Source organism: Athalia rosae, chromosome 4, assembly GCF_917208135.1.
Source record: "Athalia rosae chromosome 4, iyAthRosa1.1, whole genome shotgun sequence".
NCBI lineage: Eukaryota > Metazoa > Arthropoda > Insecta > Hymenoptera > Athaliidae > Athalia > Athalia rosae.
Window position 1 is genome coordinate 5,808,703 of NC_064029.1, and position 16,313 is coordinate 5,825,015.

Below are 16,313 nucleotides of genomic sequence, written 5' to 3' on the forward strand. Positions count from 1 at the left end.
ATTATATAACGGAGAGGTAGTTGGTCGCGAAACACGTACGCAGCTATACCTAAACTGTTGCAAAACGCCGCTGCAGATTTTGTTTCCCACATAGGCAGGAGTAAATGGCGTATAGTAAAGCAGGTTCGTTAGCGTGACACACAAAATGCATAGAAGTGCAGTTCAGAATCAGCGATCCAAAAGCAAATTACGTTCGATGCTCCGCACTAGGCCGAGCCTCGGTCGGTATCAAATTTCAATCTCGATCCCCACATCTGCCCTATATCTGTATACATAACGTGTACGCGTATATAATACACAGTATATCAACCGGAATCAATTCAACTGATAATTTTGGACGGTGCCAAAAGCGCGTAATATATGAACACACCGCGCACAGCTGTAACGTGAAATGCTCGGTCAAATTAATTGCCTGATAGAGGGGAAAATGACGGTTTTTGTTTTTGAACAATGGTCGAACCTGCTGCATTGTTTTAAGATAGAAAGAAAAAAAAAAAAAAAGGAGAGAGAGAACCTTCCATCATTCTATATAGTTTAATAACGAGGTATTCGGGATCTGTTCCCGGTGCAGAAGAAGGGTAGGTGGGTACGATGACGAAGAGAATATGAAAGGATCGCATGAGTAGGTATACGTAGTACAGAATTCAACGGAGCATATTCTTTCTACCCACCGTGATAACGTTCAGAAAAAGTCCAAAATTTTCCCAAATTTTTTTTCTTCATTTCGCAGCAAAAAGAAAGCGAAAAGAACCATCCCCCCCTCTTTCGTTCGTTATAAACCGCAGCAAAGAAAAAGGAACCGTGGGAGAGGCTGCGTGAGGGAAAAAAGGGAAGAAAAATCAGAGTGAGGAAGAAAAACAAAGAAAACAAATTAAAAACACAACCAAAAGGAAAGAAAAAAAAAAAAAAAAAAAACAGAGACGAAAGAAGAAAAGAATTGACTGGTGAGAGCGAGAAAGAAGGAAAGAAATCGAACTCCACGGACCAACGAACAAGCAGGCGACGTGGGCAGATGGTTGGTTGGTTTAGATATATATACGGGAGGAAGCTTTTCCGAATCTAATCGTAAGCAATCGTGATTCTTAGCTTGGCAATAGAGAAGAAACAAAGAAACAACCGAAAGAAAAGGTAAAAATCAACGTAAAATAAACAGAGAAGAAAGGAAGGACGAAATAGTTACGAAAGAATTGAATTTCTCTACTCTGCACACCGTGAGACGAAAGTAGTGAAAATAAATTCGTGAAATGAAAATCGGTTAATTTTGCCGTATGAACAATTATTCCGTTCGGTTGTATGATCTCCTTTTCGAAAACACGTTCAAGAGGGGGGAAAAAAATCTTTTCAAAAGTGCAGGATTAATTATGATTCGAGTGAACCTAGGAACTGGATCAAGTATGCTGAACATGCAGGTATCGTTCAGAATGCATTCAGTTGTATATCTACTAAAAAAAAAAGGGGGGCACAGAAATAATTGTGCATCCAACAATAAGTGGGCGTTGCCTTGGGTATATTGTGACACATGTACTTTCGTCTATTCATTCATCTTTCTACATTTTCTATGCTAATTACGCTCTTTCTCTTCTACTTCATAACGAAAAATGAAAAATACAAATGTTTTTTCGTTTCGCTGATGGCTGGGTATTATAAGCGCATACGTATACACGGACACAACTGTACCTATACCGCAATTTACTTGCACTCAACAAAATACGGAAATAACGAGCCAAGATACTCCGGCACTCCAATGTAGGTATAGATATATACGAATACTTATTACACAGAGCCATTATACCCATATAATACACTATACCTATATACACTCGCATATCTTTAAGGAAAAGCCCCTCGTTTTACCGGGCTATACGGTATGAAAAGTGAAGAAAAAAAGAAAAGAATAAAAAAAAAAAAAAAAATAGAAATCGCGAAAGAAAAAGTGAAAAAAGAGCGAGACAGACAGTACTAGGGTATAAAAAGGAATAACCCACCCTTGCATACTTTACATGCAACTAACTAAATATATACATACATATATACATGTAGCTATGTACTGCAGGGGCATTATAATAACCGCGAAATAAATGTTTTCGTTCTTAAAAATTCCTCTTTCTCTTGGTTAACCTCCGTCACCGTTATCCTTTGCAAAGTATAATATAATCCTAAAATTTAAACGGGTCGCACGGAAAAAAAAAAAATAGGAGAAAAAAAAAATTATACAATATATTAAAGGCCATTTATATCATAAAATAGTAGGTAGTGCAGCTGCGCTGTTTTATAAGCTCGATTAACCTCGGAGTACCGCGACGAAGAGGAGAGAAAAGAAAATCATCTTGTACCTTCGTTAAAAAAAATTACATGCAGAAGATTTTCACTTCGATGTTCGAAGAGCAAAAGAAAATATTCTTCAGCTGGTGAGAATAATTAATATAATTATATCAATTAAGTCGAACCGATCGTGATAAGTTTCTAATTTTTAGAAAATAAAATTGAAAATTGAAGAGAGAAAAAAGGAGAAATCGTAAAATACCTACTATTACAGCGAACGGTGATGTTTCTCATCAAACTTTACCCCGCCAACGCGCTTTATAATAATTATTCTCTAGGCAACGCACAGCTCGGTATTTTTGTATTAATTCGTTTTTACCTTTCCATTCTTTTTTTGTCTCCCCTCCGCCGCTCGCCGCCCAATTTATTTTCATCTTTTTGTCTAGACTTGATTAGAATCCAGGTACAAATTGTAGTAATTAAATGCGCACGCGGGACTCCAGTGATTTAAACGTTGAATAAATAAAATAAGAGAGGGGGGGGGGGGGGGGGGGGGTATTCGGGGGAAGGAATAGGGAGCGGGTATGGAGAATGGGAAATAAAAAGTGTGATGCAAACGCGGTTGTGCACCGCGGGTATGGCAACGGCAGAAGCAGCATCATCAGTCTGAAGAGCAGAGGAGGGAAAAAGGGGAGGATGATGGGGAGATGCCGCTGCCCCATTAGGCAACGACAAAAACAGAGTCGAAGCTGTAATTTGTTTTCTCCGTCAAGTGCCGCCGACGACGACGAGGACTACGCGACTACGATTCCGGAATATATGTATATATATTTATATATATAGGTACAGTAAATTGCGGAAGGTCTTGAACGATACCGGTAAGATATATATATACGCAACATCGACTGATTAGCGGAAAAATTTTAAATACAGGTAAATGAGTACACTTTTCAAGTGCATGCTAACTCAGTTTTAAATTGAATTCTCTGAAGAGAGATTCCTTAATCGAGTTAACAATTATTCAACCGATACTTAAGGTTATAATTGATTCGCGCACCCTCAGCTGCGGCTTCAATAGCTTTGGCGCGCCAATTATGATCGTAACGCAAATTAGATAAAAGACAAATTTTGTGTAATGACGATATCATAAAAAATAACTTACGACATCAGACGTTGTTTGCGGTATCAGATATCGTATTGTCGGGAGAAGATTTAAAACTGGAAGAAAAATTTGTAAAAAATATAAGATCGTCGTAACGATCAGACGTTGTGTGTATAGAAATCGGTTATGGGTGCGTGTACGTGTGGCTATATAATTATAATCCATAACGTGATTGTTCCAAAACTATAATAGCTCTGCGGTGGTTTATGTGTTGAGTCGAATTGTTAAGTTTGAATTAACGAAGCGTACGAGTTTAGAGTTCATCGCGGTGGTTGTCAGAAGGAATTATGTCTATATACGTATAGTCGGTGAGTGTACACCCACCGCAATTTACCGCTATATATATGGTATGTAGGTACCTATATACCTACATCCCCATATACCTATATGGATAGACCGGAGGATGAGAAGAAGGTGGTGTATTATGGGTACTCCTCTTTAACGGATATGTCGTTATCTATTAATATCCAACGACCGAGACCGTTAGCCCGGTAAATGCTTATCTGAAGTCGCAACCAGGCAGCAACAGCCATGGTACCAACCGACCAACCCACCCCACCCACCCAACGAACGAACAAACCCAACGAACCCATCGGGAAACGATACTGACTCGTAACATCATCGGCGGCAGCAGCAGCAGCAGCAGCAGCAGCAGCAGCAGTATACGTTATATATCCTACCGGTTGTAAATTACGCGCGTTAACTTTGAACCGCGATTAAACTTTTTTTTCGACCTTTATTTTCTCCTCGTTGCTCTTTTTTAATTTTCTTTTCCGCTCCGCGTTTTTCAGAGTTTCACTTCGTACAGTCACCGTACAGCGATCCCATGCGAACGCGGGTACACAGACAAGAGAGTAAAAAAACACGTCCCGCCCAAAAGACCGAGTTAAAAAAGAAAAAAACTTAAACGAATTAAATAATCGACACCGACAAACACCGCGTAGTCCACGGTTCTCGCGAGTTCTCAGCTAATTATTTTAATGCGCGAAAATAAAAAAGAGATTACGCGGAGGAAAGGAATAAAACAATATTTCCTTGGAACGTCGAAGGATGGAAAATCATCCAAGTAGGATTTGCGTTCAAATGAGGAGAAAAAGAAACGTCGACAGAAGAAGAGAGGTTCTAAAAATCGGAGCGGAAGTAAATTAAAGGTAAGGCGGTTGATCACGATAATGGTGATGATAAACATTCAATGAACCATGGGCCCGATTTCGCCACGGTCCATGACCGCGGTTCCTGTAAAGTCTAGAGTTTGGCATCTCCGATCGTTGTTCACTCGATGATTTTTTTTCTTATCCTCTTTCTTGAACAAAAAACAACAAAAGAAACCAGACAAACAAACAAAATCAAATAATCAAACGAAAACGAAAAAAGACAACTCTTCTTCTCGGAAGACAACGTGAAATGTTTTTTTATTCGATCCAGCCTTCCACGGTGCAGCGCCGAATATCCCGCGTATAAAACGTATACCTGTATACGTATAGTTACTATAGTTATACCTGCGTTCTCACGACGAGAATTGACCGAGAGATAGTTGAACACGGTGGGATGGACAGATGGATGGACGTACCGCGGACGGACGAACGGACAGACGAGAGGATCGAGCAGCGGTGCATCCGTGGCGGTTCAGTGAGCGGCGATCGTTGTGATCGGAGGATATAGAAAGTAGGATGGGGGAGGGGGGAGGGGGGGGATACAGGATAGGCTCGACTGACGATAAATGCGCGAGATGCGCCGCGATGCTGCGAGACAACGATCTATATATCTGTACGGTTGTACGAACGGGAATCGATTTTTAATTCTCCGTTGGGATCCCACAGGATTATTTATTTCGCAGCATTGCAAAGATCTTCCCCAGTTCCCGAACCGAACAGGCTACTTTATTATTTCTCATCGGCTCAAGATATGGAACACGCTATCTTTACCTATCCCAAGTTATCTTAGGACAAACGCGACGCTGAAGCAATCCGCATAAATTCTATGACGAACGAAGAATTACACAGTTATCGTACGGCATCAAGATTCTAATTACTTTATTTTCTTCCCTCAGATGAATTTGAATATCAACTCAAGATAAGGAAAAAAAATTGATCATCCCGCTTGGAAATCACGGTACAGATCTTCACATCATTTACTTAGGAGGTAAAAAAAATTAGAGAATTATATCAGTTGGGAAAGATATTCAGATATTGCTTCTTTGCAAACGATGCGAATTTTTTGTTCTTCACTCGCAGAGGTAAAATAAAATTTTGAAATTTTTACCGTAATCGCGAGGCAAATTGATTCGGCAGGTAGAATTATGTTCGAATTATGTACGACGGGCAAAATTTGAGACTTGAAGAAACAAAGTGAGAAAAATAATAGTAACTGAAGAGGACGTAGGATATATTATAAGCATAATATATAAACTGCTAATTACACTATATATACAGCAATGTTATTTCAAGCAAACGTGAGAACAAAAGATCTCCCGCGAAGACGTATAATTACAATAAGAATAATAAAAGTAATAAAATGATGATAATGTCGGAGACAATTGTTATCATTATTGTTACTACTGTTATTACTCCACTAATTCATTCCCTGTATGAAATTGTTTGGTCGCGGTAACTCGTTGTACAATAAATTTAAATACACAGATAGAAATGCGTGCGGTTGAAGAATTGGAAGAAGCAATTTTATCTCACAAACGTCAAAGCATGTTGGGAATAAAAGTATGAATAAGGAAGTAGATTTGTGGGTGGTCGATAGTTGTGAACAGCAGGAGTTGCATGGCGTTACGTTATCATAAAGTAAAAGTTCCAAATCCGCACAAAGATCGTGTACGTAATGCGATGAAGAAATTGAATTGAAAAAAGTGGTGATAAATTCGAAGCAGAAGAATTCATTCGTTAACAGAGTTAAAATGTGAAGTGAAGAATAAGATGGAAAGGGGTTGACGTAGTTTTACAACGGTTTCACTCGCGTTCCATAAATTTTCAACATTTCTTACTCATTCCTTTATGTGATGTCTCTATGTACCCATAGTTCAGTAGTCGGTATTATTATAGTGACAGAAGTTTGCATTTAAATTTTGTTTTTGGGGCGAACATCTGCAGCAGTAACGTCGTTGGCATTATGTGGCATGGCATACCATGGCAACAGCGTGGAGAAGAGTAAAAAAGGAGAAATAAAGGGGAAAGACGAAAAAGGAAAGAGGACGGGACCGAACGAATAAATGAACGTGCATACAAACGTTATGGGTATATACGCGTCGCGACGCGCGCCGTTGACGTATTTATAGTCCCGATAATATTTCAAGACTCACGTGGTAAACGACGCATAGTAGTAAATGGCATGTGTGCAACACACCGCCCATGGTGTGGGTGTAAGGCAATATTGAAAATGGTTCAGTGTAATAAAATTAACTCTATCGGAATTAGGGTTTCGAGATACATGCGATTTCAAATTTCGGAAAACTAACGATATTAATAATTTCTATCGCTCTGATAAGCGGGGAAACGATAATATTTCAACAAGAATTATTCGTGACTCAATCTGCTGGATGAATTCATGTTTCTAAGATCAAAATATATGAGAATACCCTGTAAAACCAAATTAAAAAAAATTCGATTTTTGAGCAAAAAATAAATCATTGTTTTAATTGGGTTTAATATGCTTTTCTTACGTATTTTGACCTCAGGAATCCGAATTTGGAAGAAAAATTGATCTATCTCTAAAATTGACCGAGTTATCGCCAATTTTCAGCTTTCTGGGGTCAAAAATAAAAAATTGATTTTTTAGTCTATCTTCATGTAATTTGAGCTCAGGAATCTAAATCTGGAAGTAAAATTGATCGATCTATAAAATTAATCGAGTTATCGCCGAATTATCGCATTTTTTGACATAAATTTGAGGATATCTCGAAGGGAAAAAATCGTAGCTCAATTTGGACAACGGATTCGTGTTCCTGAGGTCAAAATACATAAGAAAAGTGCCATACGATCAATTTTCAAAAATAAAAATTTTTGGCCAAAATTTGAGATTTTTCCAAGGGGTACCCCTTACGATTTTTTCAAATTTTGACCAAAAATTTTTATTTTCAAAAATTGATCGTATGGCACTTTTCCTACGTATTTTGACCTCAGGAACACGAATCCGTTGTTCAAATTGAGCTACGATTTTTTCCCTTCGAGATATCCTCAAATTTATGCCAAAAAATGCGAAAAAATGAGGATAACTCGGTCGTTTTCGCCGATAGACCAATTTTACTTCCAGATTCGGATTCCTGAGATCAAATTACATCAAGATAGACTAAAAAATCAATTTTTTATTTTTGACCCCAAAAAGCTGAAAATTGGCGATAACTCGGTCAATTTTAGAGATAGATCAATTTTTCTTCCAGATTTGGATTCCTGAGGTCAAAATACGTCAGAATTGTGTAATACAATCAATTTTCAAACTACTTTACTTTTGGCCCAAAAATCGATTTTTTTTTTTGGCTTCTCAAGGGTAATCTTACATGTAATCAGCTCCGAAATCCAAATGTGAAAGCCAAAATCATCTACTCGTGCAATCGATCGAGTAATCATCAATTATTCGCGATTGCGAGTTGACGAAATTTTTTCTCGCACTGCAAGTTCAGCGAGTTTGAAGTGAACATTTTTTTCCCAGAGTACAGGAGAGAAATACAGCTTCTTCTCGTTCCTCAAAAGCTATACATAATAGGCACAGAATTCATATCATACTTATGCGGAACAATAGCAGGTTTTACACGTCTGCATGCAGGTAAATGTATGTACAAGAAGAACATGTTAAGTATGTAGGTTTATACATACGAAGCACGTGCGCAACAGTAGAGTCTGTATACGCGTATCAGGAGCAGCAAGCTGCATAGCAAGCAACTATAAACGTTGAACAGACGGTCTGACCCCTCGCAGTCACCAGGTACTTGAACCGCTCGAGATCTCGGGGATTCGCCGTTACCGAGACGCGAGCTCGGGACGAATGGAGGATGGGAAAGAAAAAAAGGGGGAAAGATATCTATACCTTATACACCTCGTACCTACGGTGGTGTTAGCAATCCTGGTTAAAGGTTGGAAATAAAGGTTCACCTAACCTGACCTAACGGCCACCCTCCTCGCCGTCGCCCACCAGAATCCCTCGAGCTTAGCTCCTCCGCTAGGGCTGTCCAATAGGCCATAACGTAATATCGAATTTTTTTCCGCTTATTGGGTGACCGCTACGGGCATAAATGGGGCTTCCGAATGTAGTTCCCCCACACAGTACACCCCCACATATCTACACACACAAAGCGACTACGTGGCTAAGGGTTCACGGGGGTTTCTTTCGATCAACCTTACGCACACGTACGCAGCTCTACGCACACGATAACATTTTTGGTCCGTCGTTCTCTTCTCTGCTTCTTTTCACGTACGTAATATATGATACAACTTTGCAGTAGGTACTACTTATACTTCATTCTCAAGTTACCGCCGCGTTTGTACTCGCGTATATATTTTTTTCCCTTCCTTTTTTCTTCCTCCGTACCGGACATCGCGCGTATATAAATAAACCTACATATCCCTATGTACCGCGGCCGCGTCACTATTTCCAAAGTAACAAAATTGGCCGCCACTAAATCGTCCTATCTTCTTGTCCCGGTAAAGTGCGGCTTTCGCTTTCTACCATATACATTACACACCCATATACGCGCTCACATCTCAAACGAGTTAGAATGGATTCGCGGGAGAGTTGAGCTCGGATGAAGATACGTTTTTTTATTTTTTTTATAAATTTTATTACATTTTTTTCCATCGCTCTTTTCCCACTCGCACCGTGTAGACGGGTACGTAATCCTTACACGGATGTGTAAGAAATACCTTTCCTATATCGCGCCTATACGTATAGATTTTTTTTGCACTGTTCAAATACCGCGATATGAGCGAGAGAAACGAGCGATGAAAATCTACGACGAAGGTACCTACCCAGGGCGGTAGTTTGAGTGGAATGTGTGCGCTCGGAGGGATCGGTACCCATAGAGATGTATTATACGCGAATATCAGGGCGGGAGTTAGCAAGGGTCAAAAGTTTGACCAGTCGTAGTAGTAAATTCAGCTCTCGCGCGAGCTATTTCGATTACCGCGGCGGACATCGGCGGGGTAGTAAAATTATACGCGCGCGTGTAGACGTGTATACGTGAGGACACGCGGAGGATACGTACAGCAGGTATCACCACCACCACGCGCGTCGATGAAGCAATATCCAATTACGAATTATCAATACTTCCAAACGAATCATTCGCGTTCAACGAGAAATTTCGTGGACATCTGTGGCTGGCTAGGTACACCCGAGTTCGATAAACGAATTCGCCGCGTTCCGTCGCATATGGCTAGGTGGGTTAACAAACGTGTGTACGTATGTGTTCGTCTACGATATACCTACCGCAGAATCCATCGGATGAATATTCAGTGAGCCTATGACAGTGAGAGTTGAATTTTTCTCTTTTTTTTTTTCTTTTTTTTTTTCTTTTTTTTTTCCCATACGGTTACGCAAACAATAATTCATACAGAGCGATATTATTCATCATCTGCAATGAACGCGCGATAATGGATCCGAATCGAATCGAATCGAATCGAAAAAAAAAAACCTATCTTTCATTAAATTGTACGAAATGTTATTACAGCTACACCGAGCCACGAATTTTTCGGTTTTTTTTACGTTACGCACACGCATCAGGAATATATTTTTCGTAGACCCTCCGCGCTATTTTTTCAACGACTTTATTTATACCTGCATGTTAACGCAGAGATCGCCGAGCGTTTGTCTATTCCATCCACCTTTAAATCCTTTTATCCCGAAACTCAACGCGCGCGAACAAAATCGAGATCCTTTGCGATCCACTCACGTTTTCTCATCGTTACCTTTTCACCACCTCCGGTACATGTAACTTATTACCGTGTAGCTATCGCACGTATAGTCGTTCGCTTAACTTGAGGAGCGAATGTCTGCCGGGAGTAGAAGCTATCCCTAAAAAAAATGGGAACGATTTCAACTATTGAATTTTCCGAGTTACGCCCACTTCCCCGACCGACGAAAATTTCAGATATTTTTCTCGACGCTGTTGATTTTTTAAGGACACTACCTCCCCGACGTACACGTAGGGGTATATACGCGTGAATGGAATACATAGGTATATAAGTACAGAATGCCTATATTCATAAACGTTGATTGTATTCCCTGAGGTCTCTTTTCTGCAGGTATGTCTGGCAACGTATATTATTTTGACAATGGATTCTAGCGTGTTTTCTAAACAGTAGGATACGCGTATATATAACCGCGACGGTGCAGACGCGCCCACGTAGCAAGGGTAGCTCTACATAAGGTATATATGTAGATCTAAACCCGAACTAACGAAGGTTCAACCGTTGTGAAAATTAACTATATGTGTCCCTCGCGGTACCCGCGTAGTACTTAAGTCGCTTGGGTATAACATACCGTAGTGTACCTACACCGTGTGTATACATATTATACATATATGAATAAATATATACGTATGCGTAATAAATATATCTACTGCACAGCGCACAAAATTCAACCCCCATAAAAAACACGATCACATATTCAACATTATCGTACATTATTCTACGACAAATGTACATATGTGTAATATATACAAATAAATATATATATTCATGTATTCAAACACACGTACGCGTATTTACGACTGGTACTTTATATAGGAGCGCGTGTCGGTGCAGCGCTGCGCGTTAACGTGCGCATACCTGAGAGTAAGAACGAGACGAGAGATAAAAAGAGTAGAATAAAGTGAGAGAGAGAGAAGAGAAAGATGAAGGGGGTGGAAGGGAGGAGAGGACGCGGTGAGTAACATATACACCTGTGCCCCGCGTCCTGAGAGTTTCAGCCTCGGAAAGCAGGTTTCACGGATTAGTATAGCTCCGGAGCTTCGTTCATTCCTCGTAGTCGTCGTATACTATAAGTTGTTGCTTGCCCCTGCTGCTGCTGCCGCTGCTCGCTCGTTTCGCCTTATGCCTTCCGTACTCGTGCCGCGGATCCCGCCGCTGCGAGCTCGTGTTCCCAGTCACATGCAATTCTAACCAGTAACCAACCGCACACATTCACATGTGAAGATACCGTACCCCTCCCCGCCAGAAAAAAAAACGAAAAAGGAGATACACCGATAAGTATGGTTTAGCAGGTCGTGGTTAACCGCAAAATTTTTCATCCCCCTCCTTCTCAAAGTTCCTTTCTAGCATACATGTATATGGGTATAATACTAAAGTTCGTCATTATAAAATTCGTTTATGTATAAACGTATATGGGGAGGATTTTTGCGATGAAATATTACAGCGGGATTTTCGTATACGACTGAATCCTACGTATACCCACCTATTATACGTAGAGATTTTTAACCACCCTCATAACCGCCGCGGTATACTTTATATGTACTAGACGTCCGCAGGACTTGAAATAACATGGAAATACGCGTATACATTATACATAATGAAATGATGTGTATAAGTAGAAAATTTAGTATCAGAAGAATATACTTATAACAATAGGAACACGGCGTACAGAGTTGAATTTCACAAGGCATAGAGAATTTTATCCGGGGACGGTTTATGTTTAAAATTAGGTTGGCATAGGCCGCGGTAAATTTGAGTTTATACGTGTACAAAGTTTATATATCCGGCACAGTTACTACTTGACATAATAGAAATATGTGGTTCAACCCGAAACGTTTTGAAAATATAACACCTGTGGTTCTAGTATTACATAAATGGGAATGAACTATACCCTTATATTATAACCTCGCCGCCACGGTATCTAGGTTATACGATAGTAATATCTGGCAATTTTACTACTGCTTCTATAATATACCCGGTATTTTAAATTCAGTAGCTATGGCTTAAATTTTTCTCCATTTATTCAAATAATCCAGCCGAAAGAGAGCTCGGATTTCACATGCATACGGTCGAAGGTTTCGCTCTTAAATTCAACGCAACGGAATTAAGAAGAATAACAGAAAAAAAAAAGAAATCTATTTCAAATTATACCTAATTTATATTTTCATCGATGCAGATATGTATTTTCTGACCATGGAATCGAATAAAATGAAGCAGGAAATGAGGTGAGCAAATACGCGCGAGTGGAATATATTTTTTTGATTTATCTGACGGGGATGGATGGAGATCAAGGTAAATGGGATACTTGCGGCGAACTTTTGACGACCCGTCGACGCGAAGAGAAGGAGAAGCTGTGAACGAAGGGAGAGAAAAAGACAGAAAAGTAACAAGAACGAGAGAAAAAAAAAAGGTGCTACGATAGATAAAAAGGAGTTTTCTAAATTGGCTCTTGAAAAATGAGGACACCGTCCGTTATATACGTCGCTCGGGACCTACAAAAAAAAGCGGTAATAATGATAATAGAAGGAATAGAAGGATGCGACCTCCGCCTAAATTGATTTCGCGAATCGACCCATACCTATATACCGGTTCAAAAAAAATCCAAACGAATTAGGGGGTGCTCCGCGCGGATACGGTGAGTAGATTATTCGATTGAATGTAGGTACACATACGGAGGGATATAGTAAACGATGTGTGATCTAGAGTAAATATTTTTCCGATTAGTCATACGTGATGCTGCCGTTGCAGAGGGTGTTGCTACTTCACAAATATTGGAACTTCTTTCGACGTTTGCGTTGTTTAAATATAAGTGAGAACGCAAGATAGAGAGAAACCTGCGAGCGTTATAACAACCACGGTCGCGAGTTGGACATTGGTATAGAGATAGAAATTACATCACATGTGCGACGGTGATAGGTCGTGATTCTTTTTTCCCTCTTCGAAACCCGATACCGAATGTGTCGCGTGATGATTTATACGTTATACACAGAGAGAGAGAGATATCCTGTTTCGAATCTGATCTGAACTTGATGCACCATCACGAAGTCAAGTGATATCAGTTGCCAACCAACAATGTAACAGTATACGCGATATAACCCCATTGAATAGATACGCACACGAAATTCCACGCGGAAACTACCATACTAATCGTAATAGTGATATACAAACATGTGCGCGCCGCCTTGTTTTTATTACGAATACCAGCGAGTTCGAGTCTGACAGAACCGACGACACGTGCTACCTTGTCAATTATTATAATCATCCCGCGGATCGACGTACGGTACGTACAGCGAGCGCACATAAGGCGTTCCGATGTGTAAGAGTTAATTTGGAACGTGCATGTATTTTTAGACCCCTTTAATTTTTATTCCCACGGATCCGAAGGTTTTATTTACTCCGAAGGATGTAACGGTATTGAAATAGAATTGATCATAGTTTTTCTCTTGGGGAAAAAAAGAAACCGAAAGACAAAAAAAAAAAAAAAAAATTTGTTTTCTCAGCAACTCGGTTAACGTCTTCCGTCGATAATATTTCGGGTGGTTAATGGTCGGTTGCCATGCAAGTTAATCTTTGGGGGGCAACTTACTTTGTGAACGAATGAATAATTACCTAACAAACTTCTCTAAGACCCAACTCGTCACAGTGAATAATGTCAGCCAACCTGTAGTGCTGGAATAAATTTACTAGTCATGGGACCAATATTTCAAAAGATGATATGCCCACCTCGGACGGTCGGCTGCATCCAAAAGAAATGTAAGAAGGTGACGGCTGAAGGGTTACACAAAAGGGAAATATTCTACGTTGAAAGAAATAAAAATAAATAAATAAATAAATAAGAAAATAAATGGAACGCTAACGACGTGGAGAAAAGTGCTGTATTATCTATTCGCCGGTTTTCATATTTGTCATTCGAAATTCGAACCGGCGAAGGTATGAAAATCAACAATGCACCTGGCTAACAGGGTATGTCTGCGTTAGTCTCTCGGTCAGGTAACTGAAATTGATTTAAATCTGCCTACCGGCTTCTGCGAAATCGAAAATCTGGCACGTTGTTTCGTAAGGGTCCGGTAGTAAATCAGATGCGAGGATCGCTCGGCGTCGTTTCGAGCCGGGTCAAAAAAGGACGACGATTAACAAAAATAAACAAAGGTGACGGAGACTGTGAGAAATAATAAAATAAAGATAAGAAGACAGAGTGGTGAGTCCGGGGTGGAGGAAGGAGCGAATGCAACTCTGCAACCACCTCGCAGGATAACAACCACCGTGCGTATCGGAGTACATAAACTCCGGCAGTTTGTTTGATGCACAGTTTTTTTCAACTGCGAAAAGCCGGCTTAAAATCAACGTACTTTTAGCAAGGACTTACCGAATAGTTGTTAGTAATCCAAAGAGGTGATTTAGGGAGACGTAGAATCAGAGTTTTGTCACATAAATCCAAATAATATGTTCTAAAACTTATTAGAGAGACAAAGGCATTGCGATGCTAGAGAAGCGATCGCTCGAAATATGTTCCCGTTGCACACACGAAAATGGCTACACACTTGAACACAGAATTATACCGGTTCACTAATAAAAATCACATTTCTAATATGTACAATGTTGATATCACACTTTCACCCCGCGGAATACTGCAATTGGGAATAAAACCCGTGACGTAAAATGCGGGTAAATTAGCTACGTCGCGCGTTCACCCCACGGCGGCCATTACGGTGCGCGAGCGTGTTTTGTTTTTTCCCACGTACAAACGGAACAGCTACGATACGCCCGCTACGAGGATGCGTACCCGACTGAAGAGGGCAATCGCCGTACGACTGAATCGCTCTGTGACCTAAACAACCAATCAAACGCGAGTTCCCTCGACGCCATATTGTTTCGCCCCGAGCACAAAGGGCCGCGGAGCCGAAGACTGCCGAAACATTCTCGGAGCTAGGCGAGGATGCGACCGCGCCGTAAATTTGTGAAGAGTATTTCCGATGGCGCGCACCCTAAACTCTTACCTTATTCGCCGATAGGGTTTATTTACCTTTACCTTAATATCACCATCTATCTCATAATGCACCTTTAGAGTGACAATAAACTTGGTGAATATATTCCGCACGGGATAAAGGAGGGCAGTTTATATTTAATCTCGGGAAATTTAGAAGGATATTATTCTGGAATTTCAAATTATGTTCAGCGAAACCATCGAGTCAAAAGTAGCTTTCGTAGAACAATGGTTCTATTCGTTTGTGCATTAAGGGGATATAAGCACGTACCTTTGATTTGATCGAAATTTGAAAAAATAAAGACTTCGATTCACTAAGGGTGCTTCGAGCCCTTTTTTCTTGATCGACGAGAAAATACCAAATCTACATTAGATTAGATTAAAATATTTGTATGCCTATGTGGTTTATGATAGCAATAATAACGGGAACGTGGACTTGGGCAACTTTTCTGTTCTTGAAAATTGCAGGCAGTATCTTTTCAATGCGGCATTACAGAGGAATTACGACTGGTGAGAAATAGAGATCGAGTATGGGTATATTACATGAATCTTGGAAGCACTTGGAGTCGATTTTGTAGGAAAGAAATAAGGAAACCCTCGATACTCTTATCTTTAAATTCTTCAAATGGGCATTGAAATATCGACGATCGTCTCTGCGGCATTGAGTGCAGAGGGATCGTCGTCACGTCTGAACAATGGCGAAGAATTTACGCGCGGTTCGCGGAGCGTGACGGCCGCCCGATGGGGTCGAATCACCGACAATATAATTCCCAAACCAAAACCCGAGACTGGCGAAGGATTCGAACCCTTAACAAACGCGAACAAATAGCTTTTCCGCACAATAACTTCTTTTCTCTAGTTTAAAAAACCGGAAATTCGTTCGTTCGTCAAATTCCAGTCAAGGAAGTGAAAAAATAAAACATTTACGTTGAACATTTGTCCACAATTTTTTCCAAAGCGTAGCTCATAAATCCGTACGTCTTTTTCGTGGTAAAAAAAA

At 40.2% G+C, this 16,313-nt stretch overlaps 1 protein-coding gene across 2 annotated transcripts in view; it reads right to left on the minus strand.

Moving 5' to 3' along the window:
- LOC105692749 (proline-rich transmembrane protein 4) overlaps positions 1-15,129 on the minus strand; it is an 88,152-nt gene extending 73,023 nt beyond the window's left edge. For both annotated transcript variants that reach the window (XM_012412169.3, XM_012412168.3), the window contains exon 1: positions 14,696-15,129. The gene's annotated coding sequence lies outside the window, so the exon portion shown is untranslated. The remainder of the gene's footprint in view (positions 1-14,695) is intronic.
- Between the last annotated feature and the right edge of the window lie 1,184 nt (positions 15,130-16,313).